Source organism: Uloborus diversus, chromosome 3 (genome assembly GCF_026930045.1).
Source record: "Uloborus diversus isolate 005 chromosome 3, Udiv.v.3.1, whole genome shotgun sequence".
In the NCBI taxonomy this organism is placed as follows: domain Eukaryota; kingdom Metazoa; phylum Arthropoda; class Arachnida; order Araneae; family Uloboridae; genus Uloborus; species Uloborus diversus.
The window spans coordinates 12,598,783-12,615,288 of NC_072733.1; the positions used below are offsets into that span (position 1 = coordinate 12,598,783).

Here is a 16,506-nt window from a genome sequence, read left to right on the forward strand (position 1 = left end):
GCTCTGAATGTTTTTCGGGATAATAAATAATTGACTAATAGATTGCGATACATTTTTTTGGAATCGAAATAAAATTACAATTCAATTGCATTTAAAAATTTAGCATTTCGAAACCTAGAATCATGTAAAGAGCTGCAAAATTTACTGGTGGGTGTTGAAAAAAAAAAAAAAAAAGTGACGTACGTGCACGAATAGTGCTGAGAGCATCTCCGGTGACCATGAAGTGATATTGTTAACTTAAAAATAAAGTAAAAAAAAAAAGCAATAAATACAATTCAAAAGAGCCGATTACGGTTAGAAAGGGTTCCGGTTAAAACAGTTTCGGATAATCGAAGCTGTACTGAAATAGACAACTTACGTGACATTTCAAACGATTAAGTGTTCACTTGTTTCCACGGTCAGATTTCTAATAAAAGAAGTGCTGGAGCTCTGTAGTTCCCAGAACTTATTTTCACAAGCAAACAACCCGAATTTTGTCTTAAATGCTAAAATTTACTTAAAATTGAAAATAAAAGTAGGAGCTCAGCTTCCGTGAGCTCCCATGCAAATTAAGCCCAGCTCGTATTGTTTCAATAGTTAAAACTATTTTCTTGTAAAATCAGCAAATTGGTCGGAAATGATACTGTGGATAAAAGAGATTTCCTGATTTTTCATTCCAGAAAAACGATGTTAATACCAGACGGAGTATAATTAAAGCGCCTGTTTAATTATTCCTGCATCCTCAAAGGTCAGAGACTTTCCCTCTAATGACACGAAACTCCGTAATTGCGAAGTTTCCGCTGTTTGAATGGAGCTTAAATTGAATCTTGTTACAGAAATTTAACGAGTTTAAACTCGTATGAAAACTGGTGAAGTTCTCAATATATTTTATATAATAGTACATTAAGTACAAAAAGATATGAAAACTGGTGAAGTTCTCAATGTATTTTATTTAATAGTACATTAAGTACGAAAAGATCGAGGGACAGGCATGAAAATATTTAAATAACTACAGAACATGCCTCGCCAAATAAATACCAACCAAAAATATTGTGTGAATATTATAGCATTTTAAAATTTTATAAATATTTTTACCGTGATTTTTTCCCTTCATCTGTAATTCCTTTTATATGTATACCGGTTACAAGAGCAATTTCGTGCTAATTTGTTTATATACGGTAAGTGCTCCAGTAGTCGGTCAGTCTCCAGTAGTCAGCCACCAGGAGATAAAACTGCTCATAAATAGAAATGTATAACTCAAAATCAGATATGATACATTCTCACATTCCTTTACCTGTCCCCAATTATCATCTAATAATAGTGAAGTTGTAAGTACGTTTTATTAAGTAGTAATGAGTCATTTTATTTTAAATGGTGTGCCCATCATTCTAGTTTGCGATTCTGCCTATTTTTTTTTAAAAGACACATCATCTTTAAATGTTAAGTACCGGTCTTTTTTTCGTTCTAATATAAATTTGCTTTTACTTATGTTTTAATGGATGGTAAAAAATTACGTTTCAATTAGAAATTAAACTCCTTCTTCGACTCAATTATTTTTAGAGGGGTGGCCGACCACTGGGTACTGAATTCTTATCCATTTCCAATAGTCGGCCATTGCATATTGACCACGAATTCTATACCGTTTGGTTGATCAACCAAATAGTCAACTGCGTACTTAATATGGCTTTTTTCATGTTAATCAAATAGTAATCAAAAAATTGACACAGCGGCAATTTAGCTGTTTTGCTTAAAAATTCCCTTTCTAACGTTATTTCTTGTCTAACCGAAAACGTTTAAATTTTGTGCCTTAACATTTTTTTTGACAAAAATAGTCGTTTCATCATTTTACTGCTTCTGATGTTGATTTTAGTTTAGAATTTTCAAAAACAGGGCTGAAAACTGGTTGTCAACTCCGTCCGTCATTGCGTTTAGAATATAAGTAGTTTACTCAAGTACTAATACTCAAATTATCATTATCAAATGGTAATTTATCGGGATTTTTTTAAATCAAATCATGACACGTTGATGAAATTGATAAAACAAATGATCTGATTGCAATTAGTACTTAATCGGCAATAAATAAACATTCCCACTATAAGGAATTAAGATGTAATACTTCAACAGTTACGTTAGCTCAAATTATTTCAATGAGCCTTAAACCGGTGATTATTCTTTTTATTGCTCATCATACTAAACTATTTGCTTCATAAAGGTTCAAGAAACCTGTATTCTATTTAGACTAATTATTCCAACAGTTGGTACCACTTTTCATTAATTCTAAACAAATATTTAATTCATTGGGTTTTCTTCACATTGAAATCAACATTTACTTCTTGTTTAAAAGTATGCTGAATTTGTTTAAAAATAACATGGCTTCAAAGTTGCATTACGTTTCTACCCAATCCATTTTAGTTTATTCATTAGTAACTAAAGTTATTGTTCAAAGCTGTAAGATTATCTTCCATGATATTCCCCATTTCCAAGTTTCAATTTACCGATATACAAATCCGTCATTTGGGCAATCAGGAGGAGGGGTGGGGGGAGGGGGGTCAATTGACCCTCTGTATTTTCAAAACATAATTTAAATATGCATTTTTGCTTGTGTTTTGATTCTTATTTCCTATAAAATGCATTGTATTCATACTCTCTTAAAAAATTCCAGCGATTTTAACTCAGACTGAGTAAATTTTCACTCCTTTCCAGTGTCGAAAACGCACTTTCCTTATAGGAGTGAATTTCATTCCTTTTGCGGAGCGGTTATTTTCACTCCTTTTGGATAAGCTTATTTCACTCCCTTTTGATAAGTGTTTTTCACTCTTTTTAAGACTAAATTAATATCCTAAATGAGTGGTTGCTTTCTGTTTTGGAAAGCCGCTATTTCACTCTTTTTTTTAGAATAAAATAGGTAAAATCATTTCACTCTCCTTTGGTGAAATTGTTTTTTAAACGTGTTTTCATGTGCTTATGCTGTGTATTTGAATTTAAAACTGTTTTTAAAACTTATTTCATTTGAAAAAAATTAGTTTTTTAAATTAAAAAATGAAAAAAAAAAATGTTTTTAGTGTTTCCGAAGAGGATGCACAAGAACTGTATGGCAAATACGAAGAATTTTCTTTTTTATTAAAACTTTAACTGGTAATATTTCTTGAACTACTGGTACATCGTTACAAATCACCCACGTGCAATATTACGTACATTTCCGAATCTAAAGATTGAAATAAAACTAAAAAACCCACACAGTTCCAAATAAATAGATTTAAAATTTTGAAACTCTATATTGATATTCTCGGTGTGCCTTTTAACATTAATAATGTTTTAAAAGTTACATCAGTTCAAATTAATTTAAAAAGTCACTCATAAATTGTGACAAGATACGTTTGAATTCAATTTTGTTTCTTCGAGGCCATTCATTAATTACGTAAGGACAATTTTGGCAATTTTTGACCTTCCCTTCCCCCTATGTAAGGGTATGTAAGACTCCCCCCCCCCCGATCTTAGGTAAGATTCTTTTTTTCTTCACAATAATAAAATAACAAATATTACATCACTGGGATCGTTCTTAAATTACCTATCATTTTTTTTAAATTTTTTTTAAGGAATCTAGACCGAATGTTTTTTGACAAATAATTTTTGTATATGATGCGATAATAATTAAAAATAAGACATTCAAAACACAGTGCGATTCTTTTATTATATTTTACACGTTTCATTCTTTGAAACAAAAGTAAAAAACAGCTCATCCTATAATACATACTTTTACCTTCCTGAAGCAAATGAAATATAATATTTGCCAAACCACTTGACCGCGGATTTCTAATATAAAATATCGGCTTGGAAAATATTACGTAAGAATGGATCTACCCCCCTCCCCCTCTCCAAGCAAGGGTATGTAGAGAATTTTCCACCCCCTCCCCCTCATGACCCTGAATTAATAAATGGCCCGTTACACATATGAATGAGTGTATTATACAAAGTTTATGATACTCTTTAAAGTTTAATATACACAAAAACAATGTTTGATTAATTTAAAATATACGCAGTGGTTAAGGCTCCGACCATCGGGAGCGGATTCGGTATCCGACCTATAGATTTGCGCATGGTCGGGTCTGTAACACCTACCTAAAATATATATACAGTACAAACTCACCAAAGATGGTAACGACTGTTTCAAATGTTATATTTTTGATTCGATGATCGAAATAAAATTGTTGATGAAAGTTTCATTCATTTGGAAGAAAAAGTTACAAAAAGTTCGCCGTAACATTGCACGTGGATGATTTGTAATGATATACGAGCAGTTCAAGAAATATTAACAGTTACAAGTTTTAATAAAAAAGAAAATTCTTCGCACTTACCATGCAGTTTTTGTGCACTTCCTTCAGAAACCTCATTCGGCAACAAATATTGTTTAAATTCATTAAATGAAGACATTTAGAATGCGACATCCACTTGTTACTCGCGACCAACGTTGGGTAAGCCTAACGTGGAGGGTATAGAAGATTCTCCCTAAACAAAATCACGTGACAGAATCGAACCAATGAAAATGTTTTTGAGTCCTTCTTTTAAAGAATGTTTTTATATTTCACTCATCAACGGAGTGTTTTCGAATTTCACGCGAATAAAGAAAAGTTTTAGTCTTGGTTTTTTCGTAAAGCGTCTTTTTTCGATAAAGCTAGCACTCAGAAAGAATGAATGCACCCGCAATAGATTTCACTCTTTTTAAGAGTTATTTTTTCGCTCTTTTGAATTAAGAGTGTACCTTTTGCCCCCTCACCCTCCCAAAAAAACATTGAAAATGTGATCCTGCCAACATAATTCATCTTACTCTAGTTTGTTCACAACAAAATTACCTTTTTTTATGATAAAATTTTGTTTTAGTTGTGTCAAGGATTGCCAATCTTTTAAGTGCTTTTCGAACGGATTTTCACTTGCTTTGTTTTGAGGTGAAATAGCTTTCAAAACTGCAATTTTACCTTTATGTTCCATATCTTTAAGTTTCGTTCTAATGAAAGCGGACCAGTCAAGTGTCAATCATATCGATCATTAATCCACTCTTTATCGATCATGAATTCCATTCAGTCCTTATCAAACCATGCACAGTTAATACAGAAACTTTTTGCGCCAGGAAGAGGAGGGGGAGAGAATCTACGTTCTCATGTTTCAAAATTCTTTTCCCTAAAGTCCCGGGTCTTTTCCATTCTTCAATTTCTATTTTACAGTGTATGATACTACTTTAGTAAGTGGTGTATAAGATAAATAATAAAAAATGTATTGCATGTGATGCATATCCAAAGCGGTTGCAAATTGAAAAATAATATAAACATAGATATTACGAAAAGATCAAGAACGCAGAATTCTTTCAAAATTATTGGAATAATTAATTTTGTATGTACGATGTTGCGCTGTAAGTATCGCATTAAATTTTGTTTAAATTCATTTGCTTATACCCCATAAGAGTAATGAAAATGATACGGAAGACTACTGGGCTCATACATGGCCGAGAACTGGATTTCTATGGCCGACTACTGCAACATTTTCTGTTATTAACAATAGGTTAGTTTTTTAAAATAAAAATGATTTTATTTCCGAAACAATTTAGTGAATCACATTACCAGAAAGGTATAGTCTGAAGTCTTAAAATGTTTTTGTCGTTGTATTGATTGTTGACATGCGGAAAAGTTTGTTGTTTAGTTCTGGAAGACTTTCGTAATATTATTATTATTATTATTATTATTATTATTATTATTATTATTATTATTATTATTATTATTATTATTATTGCTATTATTATTACTATTGCTTTTACTTCGACGTGAAAACTAGGAAGATAACTCCATTAATCACTTAGCAGGGTAATTTTTCGTAATTAATATTAGGAGGAGCGTAAAAGGTTCATCTATCAAATAAAACTTTAAATTATTATTTGTATTTTAATATTATTTTTTTCCGGAAACTGATTACTCTGATAAAATTACTTTTTTCAAAAAGAATTTGTGTAAAAAGTGTTCCTTACTTAATGTAAAACATCTTTTAAGAATGTTTTAGATAAGAATGTTTCTCAAAAATTTATTTAATTTCATTAAAGTAAATTTATTTAAAAAGTGACATAATTAAATCTGTTTCAAAGAACAGTTAATATGTATGTGTGTATACATTTATATTAAATTCAGAATACATACATTAACTACAAAATGCTGTTAAATTCCTGTTTATTTTTTTGATTTTCAATAATAATCGTAAAGGATAAATTCTTTACAAAAATGAAAAGAGCATTGTTTTTAAGATTTTGAAAAACGATATGTAAATTATACCAAAATAATTCCTTGGACTGTGCAACAAAATATAATCTCGACTTCTGCGAGAAATAAGAAAATGGTTTAGGAGCAAAAAAAAAAAAAAAAAAAATCAGCCAATTTTACGCAGTAATAAACTTTAATCAAAACGATGATGTAAGATGCTGTTAAAAGAAGAAAGGAAAAACAAGCACATCACAGGGTGCAAAAAGTTTTGAAAAAAGTGTACGACAAGTTGAAACGATGTAATGTGTCTCTAAATTCTAATATCTGAATGATCTGAAGTAGGATAGATGATTAGTGATACAATTTTGCTACATAACTTTAGAAATAAATAGTACTGCATATCGCATACTTGCATGGTATAATTTCACAATTTAAAAAAAATAATTTCTTAAAATGTTACGTTTTGCATTTTGTGCAAGAACGTTAAAATAAATTTATTCTATGATCTTCAGCACGTGAGGTACAGTTTTATAAGACTTTAAGACAACTCTTAAATGCATACTTTTAAGTTTTGCTGTTGTAAGCATTTTGATGAGAGCATTGAAGCATATTTATTTTGCAAAAAATGAGTCCAGAACTATAAATTCGTGTGATTTATGAATACTACGACTGAGCGATCATTGTTTGCAATGTCCACATTTTAATTTAAACTAGTTTTAATGTAATCAACCACAGACATTTTTATATCTACTCAACCTACGTACTGTCAGTTGATAAGACTAGTGTAGCACTTTATTCTTTATATTTATGTATGATATTCAGATTCACCACAATTTTGTCTATCTGCGTTATGTTGGGTAAAAATCATACTTTAGTTGTAATTCTAACATTTTTTGGAAAAATGCATGTTATAAAAATTGAAAGTTGTGGGCAGTATATAAAGTATCAAAACCAGCTTAGTCTACTTATAAAATTAAGAGACAAAAAACATTTCATGCTCTGTCCTCTCATTTTTTTTTTAAAGATTTTTTTTTTTCATATAAAAAACATTTGATGGGCGACTTTTGATTCTCTTTTTTAAAATTAGCAGCATTCGGATAAAAACTGCTTTGAGTTGGTTTTAAAGTAAATCGAGCTTATTTTAATTTTATTATTTGGTTTTCCAACTAAGCAGCAAGTAAATTTATACTGCTTCTCACTTTTAAGCCATGTACATTCAAGATTAGACGTTAATAAATTAATTTATTATAATATTGTTTTTGACCCCACCTGTTCGTTTTTGCGGTAACGATATGATAAAAAGCATGGATGAGCTGAGTTTGAAGTAAAACGGGTTTTTGACAGCGGTTTTCGAATAAGTTGAGAGATATTCACTCGAAATGATATTGAGTTGAGAAGAAAAAAAAAAAAACCACAGCTGAAAACTCATGTAGCTGGTTCTCATACCATACACCTTATATGATGACCGCCCTTAAGCCAAAGCTAAGGCAGAATTACATACAATATACCGACAGCCAGATTATCACTTTTAGACACTGTAGTTTCGTCCTTGTTATGGACTCATCAATTTTTAATAGTGAATAACCAAGCTGGCGCAGATGTCATCTCATTGAAGCTAAGAATGCTGACAAACTGTTAGATAAAGTAAATTTATCTCACCAGAAAAAATCCGCAGCTTGGTGCGGTTAAACTTGTTAATTGATTTCAGACAGATGAGTTGATAACAAAGACGAAACTGCGGTCTCTGGATGTGATAACTGGGTTGTCGTTATATTTAATGTAGTTCTGGCCTTAGCCCTGGCTTAAAGTATGTAACTTACTGCTTAATACCCAAGCTTTGCTTTTAATTTGGGAGTTGAACCTCACCATGCTGCGAAATCTCGCTGGTGAGATAAATTTACTTTATCTACCAGTTTATTGGCACACTCAACTTCAATGAGATGAGATCTGCCTACAGTTCGGTTATTCCTTATTCCAGATTGATGAGCAAGCAACAAGGATGAAACGGCAGACTCTGGATGTGATAACCGGGATGTCGGTATGCTGCATGTGCCTCGCATGGTGTTTATATTGCACTTTATATACTTTTTGAACGTCTTTTGACGTCATATTCTATCATTTGAAATCTTCATTGACTTTAGGAGTTTAAATTGAAAAAGAGCTGCTTTTTTCCCCTTAAATTTTAAATTTTTACTCCGTTTCACTAGAAAGTTGAATTCTAAGAATATTGACTGGCTCTTCTAATAAGATTATATTTTTCTATTATATATTTGTAAAATGTGTTTTACTTTTTTTATCTAAGTAAAAAACATGCTTTCGTAAAATCTTTCAATTTATATTTTCGTGCTTTAATTATGATCCGTGTTGTTACTTAGTCTCAAAACGTAAAAATTAAAAATGGATTATTAAAAAATATGCATTATTGTACATAAATTTCATAACTATAAGCGACACCGAAAATGTCCTAGTAAACTAAGTACTGATTCTGAATACCAATTTCTTTTGCACTCCATAAAAATAGGATTAAAAAAAAACATCTGAATGAGAGATAAAGGGCACTATGTGCATTTTTTTAAAGCTAGATTTAAGCAAAACCTCACTCAAAGTTTTCTATTCTATTCAGAGCAATAAAGCATTAAGAGTTTTATTAACAAATTTTTATTGCATAAGTCCATTAATAATCTACTAGTACAAAGACTGTACAATAGAAAAAAAACTTTTAAGTCATCGCCTTAATCATTTTGTTTTTGTGACTTTAGTGCCATTTACTACCCCAGGTAAGCATTTCATTTATATAACAGATGTGGTTTCAGTACTTCAATTGAAGTTGATTCTCATTGAAGTATTTAATATGTCATTGCAAATTTAGAAAGTTAAATAGTAATTTTTTTTCCCATTGTACAAATCATATATGAATTTAGAAAATTCCCTTATACAGCACATAAATATATGTATTTAGTTCTAAAGCTTTAAAATTCAAATATGTGAAATAATTTAATGAATGTAGAACATTTTGTTCGAGGGAAAAAAGTCTACTTTGCAAAATCAAAAAGTAGCATTTCAATGTGTTTTAGAATGTGTGAGCAAATTATATGACTTAATGTACGTTTTGCTTGATCATTTATGCACGTACATAGTATTTTTCTAAAATTAATAAATATTTATATTCAGTTTTCTCCATACGAAGAAAATCTCTAATAGAAAAAAAATCTGTTGTAAGAGAAAATTTCATTTAATACAACTTTTCATTTAACTTAAGAAAATTCAATCTTTTAAATAAAACTAACCTGTGCATCTCCAAAATTTTAATCTCCGCTTAGGAAACTAATATGTGTATTATCATTAAATTTTTATCAATATATAGTGACCACAGAAACAGATTAAATGTCACTTGAAAATATGCTTTCTTTGTTTCGAGTTACTAAATTACTTCTTAATGTAGTTTTAACTTATCGTACGAAAACCAGATCCAGTTAATGACGTCATAATTTATGTAATTCTGCTATTTATTAGATAGTAATATATTAATAACAAATTAGTTAATTAATTTAAAAATTATTAATTAGTTCGTAAGCAATGCTCTTACGCACATAATTTTATCCTTCAGTATTATGATTTGTATATTAGGGTTCTTCCTCAATGCATCTTTACATGATAGTTCGTACACAAACTGGAAAATCACCGATTTAATCTTCTTTTCACCTGTTCTGCTTTGTTTGTTAGACAGTTAGTTGTTAATATCAAATCAATTAGTTCATTGAGAAAATATTTATTAGTCATTAAAAAAACAATTTTCTAACTGCCCATAGATCATTAAATACTCTCATTAAAAATTCTGGTTTGAATTTTAGGATTTTAAACCATTGATTCTGCACATATTTTAGTATTTACAGAAACTGGTTGGTTAACTACTCGATATTACATCCAAGTATCAAATGAGCAATCTGCTTTGTTTATTAGAAATTTAATAGATAGGAACAAATCAATTCGTTCATTTAAACATTCTTAGTTAGTTCATTAAATCCCGATGTTTTAGTACGTATAACTTTCTCACTAAGCATTCTGAACTGAATATCGGGATTCTACCTCACAGCTTTTATACCGTTCAGTGCATACACAACTGAGTTAATTAAACTACTCGGTATTCCCCTCACTGATCAGAGTTTGTTTAACAGAGATGATGCGGAAATTGAATGTGCAAATAGTCCCTGCCACTAATCAATCTTTCAGAATGACTCAAAATATTGCTTGGCCCACGAGGATGCAAGCGCAGAGCAATAGACCACGTTGATTAAAGTTGAATCGTCAATTGTAGGGTAATTCCATCTCAATGAACGTTTCCATTTTTGCTCAGAACACCTTACAAAGACTCCAAATATGTTAGATTATTGCTTCATTGCATGAAGGATACAAAGAAACTGAACTTTACTACTATATGATGCAATTGAATCTGAAAGATTTAAAGAAATAATATTTATGTATTTGTTTATTTATTTTCTTTTTTTGCTGAGAGCCGAACGTATATCATGAGATACGTCCGTTGCTGAACAAAAACTGCTATTTAAATATTGAAAATCTTCAAGAGCTAATTTCATTATATAAAAGCAGATTCGTGTTTAACATAAACTTCATGCAATTAAAAAAAGGTTTGACACATCTTTAGTTTTATAGGCTGTTCTGAGCAGTGATTTATACGTTACCGTAGAATTGCCCCTATAGGAGAGATAATGAAAGATATTGACAGGTAACTGATTAGTCCGTTGGAATTTGATGCCGGAATAATGAACTGGATTGTTCCACTCACCAATTGGAATCTTCTCGGGCACGGGGCGCACTAAGGCGAGGATATAGGTGAAACAAAGTAATTTCCATATGAGGACTGTCCCGTGCATGGTATCCCCTCCAAGCCTTAACCGCAACGTGATACGGCCGGTGATCACATCTCCCCAAGTTGTTTTGGAATGGCGCTGGTTGCTCTGCCCTGGCCACCAACTGAAGTTCATAGAAACCGCGGAGACACTGACAGTCCAAGACACATTGCCGGATAGCTCGATCCGGAGGGGCTGAGCAGGAAGAGCACGCATGCGCCGTGGAGGATGGCTCCGACCATCCTAAAACGAAGAGGAGAATGGTTGGAGGCAAGCTGTTTAGATTAGAAAGAAGATTGAGAAGGGGTAGCTTTTCCGTTGAAAACTCTCTGATCTTTTGAAAGATTTATGGTAGGGCAGAGGCACATTCTTTGAATTTACAACTCTTCTTCTTTGTTGATAAAAGATATGGGGTCAATCGTTTTAAGAAATGCAAAGGATCCATTCACGTTTGCCTACAAGCGCTTCTCTTCGCACTCTCCTACAAACTGAGCTTTCCGTTCCTAGTAAAAATGTATTTTAAAATGTTTTTTTTAGTTGTACCATCAAATCTCTCACGCAGAAAATTTTAGAGAAATATTGAGTTTATCTTTTCCAGATTTATTTAATTTTTTATTGCCTAATTTTATTATGTCTAGTTTTTGAAATATAAAACTAACTTTAGTGGTGCAGTTACAAAAAAAAAAGAGAATAAATGAATAAACACTAAATAAATATATAAATTTAATAAAATGAGATCAGTTGGGAAAAAGTGAAATCTTTTATTTATTTGCGCGTTTAACATACAGATATTGCAGAATACACTAAGCTATAAAGAGTGTTGAAAAGAGAATACACCAGAAGTGAAGCAAGCACGTTGGCTACGCCCTTTGACAATTTTTCTTATGCATGAATTTATTCTACTACTTACGTAAAATGTATGTTTAGTGTACTCACAATATAATTCGACAAAAACAAGAGAGGAAGTGTATTTTGAAATCTGAAATGCAGAACGCTTTTTTGAAGTATGAAAGTTATTTGTCACTTTGTTTTCGGTTGTAATCCAGTAGTAATGAGAAAACAAACCAGTTTAAAACTAATAGAGGGGAATGTGGGGTAAAGGAAATAGTTCAGATAGCTTTCCTTTTTCAAAATGAACAATTTGGAAATTGGTTTTTAAAATCAAAAGTAAGAACAATGTATCTTATTATAAAGCTTGCAGTGAACTATTATTATTTTTTTATTTTTGGTAGTAAATTTGTTCCTTCAAAAAATAAAAAGTGGATATTTTTCACTTTGCTTTCTCATGGGGCAAAGTGAAAAATAAATTTTTTTCCTAATGAAATACGTTCTATTTGAATATCAAAAATATTTTTGATTAAATCAATGAGTAAATAATATGTAGACTGAAGGAATAATGAATAGTTAATGAAACAATAAAGGAATAAATAAATAAACTAATTATTAATATCCAAAAATAAGTTTTAACTCGCAACAAAATCTTACAATATGAGTATCAATTTGTCAAAATTGCTTGTATTATCATATGCATTGATACTTACTACTACATGTACAATAAATGTGTTACTAACATAGTTAATATGTTACCATATAGGCGGCGCTATAAAACAGAATAAATTATGCCACCATTTCACATTACCTTCTTATATCACTTTGCCCTGCATTCCCCTACTTGGAACCCAGTGAACAACTGAGGTACTATTAAATTTCTTACGCAATTAACTAATTACTCAGAAAACCCCCAAAAACCTGAAAACTAAGCGTACTTAAATACGGACTTAATTCCATACTTCTAATATTTCTAAAAAATGTTTTGAAAATTCGGAGTGAAACACTATGTGAAGCATATGAAAACTTAGATTTTAAAATGTATTTCAAGAAATAAAAGTCGCATTTATATTGGATGCTATTATTTTCTTATTTCTCTAATAAAATTTTTTTTTAATCATGGGACATATTTGTAAAAGACAGCTTTTATTGAGTTTGTAATGATAATTTTACTGTTTTTACTTCCTTTTACAAAAAAGTAAGTATTGTGTTCGCGAAAAAATTTTCACTCAAAAATCGGACTTAATTTCCATTTTTCTCACCCCCGAATGAAGGTTGAGTTTTTTTCGACCCGACCACACATGGATATATGCTTAGGAACCTACAGACACCCGAAATATCCATTTTGACGACCCCCGAGTTAATTACAACGAATTTTCTCGTGACGTCTGTATGTACGTATGTATGTGCGTATTTGCGTATGTGTGTATGTATTTTGCATAACTCAAAAACGGTATGTCCTAGAAAGTTGAAATTTGGTACGAAGACTGCTAGTGGGGCCTAGTTGTGCACCTTCCGTTTTGGTTGCATTCGGATGTTCCTAAGGGGGTCTTTTGCCCCTTTTTGGGGGGAAATCATTGTTAATTTCGATTTAAACTCAAGTGGTGTTATAATTTGTCGGACACTTGGCGATATATCGCCAGTCTTTTGGTCGCCAAGTTTTGTCGCCAACCTAGCGACAAATTTAGCGATTTTTTTAAATTTTTTTTTAAAAATCTGGTTTCAATTTGGCCACCGTTGGTGATAATTAGAGAGTAAACAATTGAATCACATTAAAATTGCCAATAATAGGAAAATGACATTTAATTGCAGTAAAAGGAAGTCATGTGATGCACACATCGGGTCGTTTTTTCTATGTACAGTCGCTGTATCAAAGTTTCTGCTTTTAGTTTTGAAAAATAAGTCGAGACAGTCATTTTAGAATGTCTGCCAAACATATCGGATAAAGAGAAATTTTTGCACTATTTTGCGGTTAGTGTTTTTCCTGTCTTTAACCTGTGATACTATTATTTTATTACATTTGGTAGATATTTTTGAATCATTCAAGAAAAATTGGCGTTTACTTTTTAAAATTGTAAAATGATTCGATTAACAGGTAAAGAGAAAACTTTATACTTTCCAAGCTCTTTTTACTTCCTTTTACAAAAAAGGAAGTATTGTATTCGAGAAAAAGATTTTCACTCAAAAATCGGCCTTAATTTCCCTTTTTCTCACCTCCGAGTGAATATTGAGGTTTTTTTCGACTCAACCACACGTGGATATATGCCTAGGAACCTGCAGACACCCAAAATATAAATTTTGACTATCCCCGAGTTAATTACAACGAATTTTCTCGTGACGTCCGTATGTACGTATGTGCGTATGTGCGGATGTGTGTATGTATCTCGCATAACTCAAAAACAGTATGTTCTAGAAAGTTGAAACGGGGTACGTAGGCTCCTAGTGCGACCTAGTTGTGCACCTTCTCTTTTGGTTGCATTTGGATGTTCCTAAGGGGATCTTTTGTCCCTTTTTGTGGGGAAATCATTGTTAATTTGGATGTAAACTCAAATGGTGTTATAATTTGGCGGACACATGGCGATATATCGCCAGTCTTTTGGAAACCAAGTTTTGTCGCCAGCAAACAAAGGGGCAAATTTAACGATTTTGGAGACAAATTTAACGATTTTTTATTTCAAATTTTAAATTTGGTTTCAATAAGGCCACTGTTGGTGATAATTAGAGAATAAACAATTGAATCACATTAAAATTGCCAATAATGGGGAAATGACATTAAATTGAAGTAAAAGGAAGTCATGTGATGCACACATCAGCTCGTTTACTTTGCAAATAAAATGTCTTTCAGAGTTTCTTAGAGTAACCTTTGTTACCATAAAAAAGGTAACAGAGACTTAAAAACGAAACATATGTTGCATATTCACATGCACAATACATTTTCCTTAGTATGTCTCATTGTAGACTGTCTGACATTGCACTTTTACACAAGAACCAATGATGAGATCATGAAAAATAATAACAACATGTCAAACGCACAAAAACCACCGTCTTGGCCAAGAAAGAAGAAAGAATTACCCACCAAAAGAAGGAGAAGCAAAGCTACAAAAAATGCTTTATGTGAAGATGCTCCTGGCAAGTTGTAAAAGGCGTTTTGGTCGCTGAAATCTTAGAAGGTGCAGATATGATGAAGTGATCTTGTACTTTTAGATAAATAGGATTTATAATGCTGATTCTTACACGAAATTCACCAGGATCAAAAATATTTTCCTAGGCAACTCTTTTCAAAAAGAGCAAAATATGTCTAAAAGAACGCTTATTGTGTGCTTCAAGGAACAGTTTTTAATACTCATTATCTCAAACCGGTAAAGTCATTTAGGGTAAATTTAAGCTCTGACAGTTAACTTTGTGCCACTATAAAATGTTTTAGCATATTTCACTTGGGGGGGGGGGGGGACAAGCAAACTAGAAGACCCAGTGCTGGTTACGGACCCAGAAAGGTTATGAAATTGGTTCTCAGCTCTATTTAACACAGAAAGATAATATCGTACACAGCTAGTAACATCGTTCAATAAGTCTGAAGTTAATGTTTAGAAGCTATTTTTTAGGCTGCTGAAAGCGCTCTTCCAAATTGTAACATTGTATGCCATACTACAAATAATAGAAATCATCTGATATTGTGAAGTACAAAGGGGGATTTTTTAGCTTTGCTTAAAGTTACTCTAAATGGCAGAATATGTTTGAACCATTCTAGAAATGTTTTTAAATGGAATTAATAATGAATACTCCTGCTGGTTTCACCCATCAATGTCCGTTGGCCGCCTGCGGCGGTTGCCAATTGAAGACTTTAATGATTTTTCCCCTTGATGTCGTGCAGATTGTATGTATAAATTCACATCTCCTACCTCTTAAGGTTTAGACGGAAGACAGAGCGAAATGGCGTCCCCTAGATGTCCAGTACCCAGCGGTACCAGTATTGATCTGGTAGACATTGACAATTCGGATGAGATAGGGTTACAGGAACACAGAAACACATATTTTAATTGTACATATTATCCCTTAATTTTGGATAGCTTTACAACAGTTTTATTTGAACCAACAAATGCAATAAAGTTGTTAGCGTATGAGTGGGGCACATCAAAACAGAGAAATTTTGACTCAAAATTACCCTAAATGACTGTAATTGCTGAGATTAAGAGAGAATGTAAGGTACTTTAAAATGTAACAGGTTACTTCCAAAAAGCAACACAGCACTTCCCCATGCAAAAAATAAACCTAAAGTCATATTTGTTAATATACGCGATATTTTTCTTACATTACATTGAATAATGCTGAATTAATTCTTAAAGATTTTATTTCAAATATATTGAATTTGGAAGAGAAAAAAAAACTTTTTCCACGCCTTCTTTATTACAGAAAAATAATTCTATATAATTCAAATTTCCGCATGTTATATATGTGCTGAAAACAAAATCCCCTATTGAAATATTTATAATGCTTATTTCGATTTATAATAAATATGTTTCAATTTTTTAGCAACATTTTTAAGCGACAAGAGCAGACATTTAACAGAGAATATATTTTGATTTCGTAACTAA

The 16,506-nt window shown here is 31.7% G+C and overlaps 1 protein-coding gene across 1 annotated transcript in view; it reads right to left on the reverse strand.

Moving 5' to 3' along the window:
* The window catches only part of LOC129219450 (glutamate receptor 1-like), a 225,786-nt gene extending 214,685 nt beyond the window's left edge, over positions 1–11,101 (reverse strand). The window contains exon 1 of the mRNA XM_054853845.1: positions 11,023–11,101. The gene's annotated coding sequence lies outside the window, so the exon portion shown is untranslated. The remainder of the gene's footprint in view (positions 1–11,022) is intronic.
* Between the last annotated feature and the right edge of the window lie 5,405 nt (positions 11,102–16,506).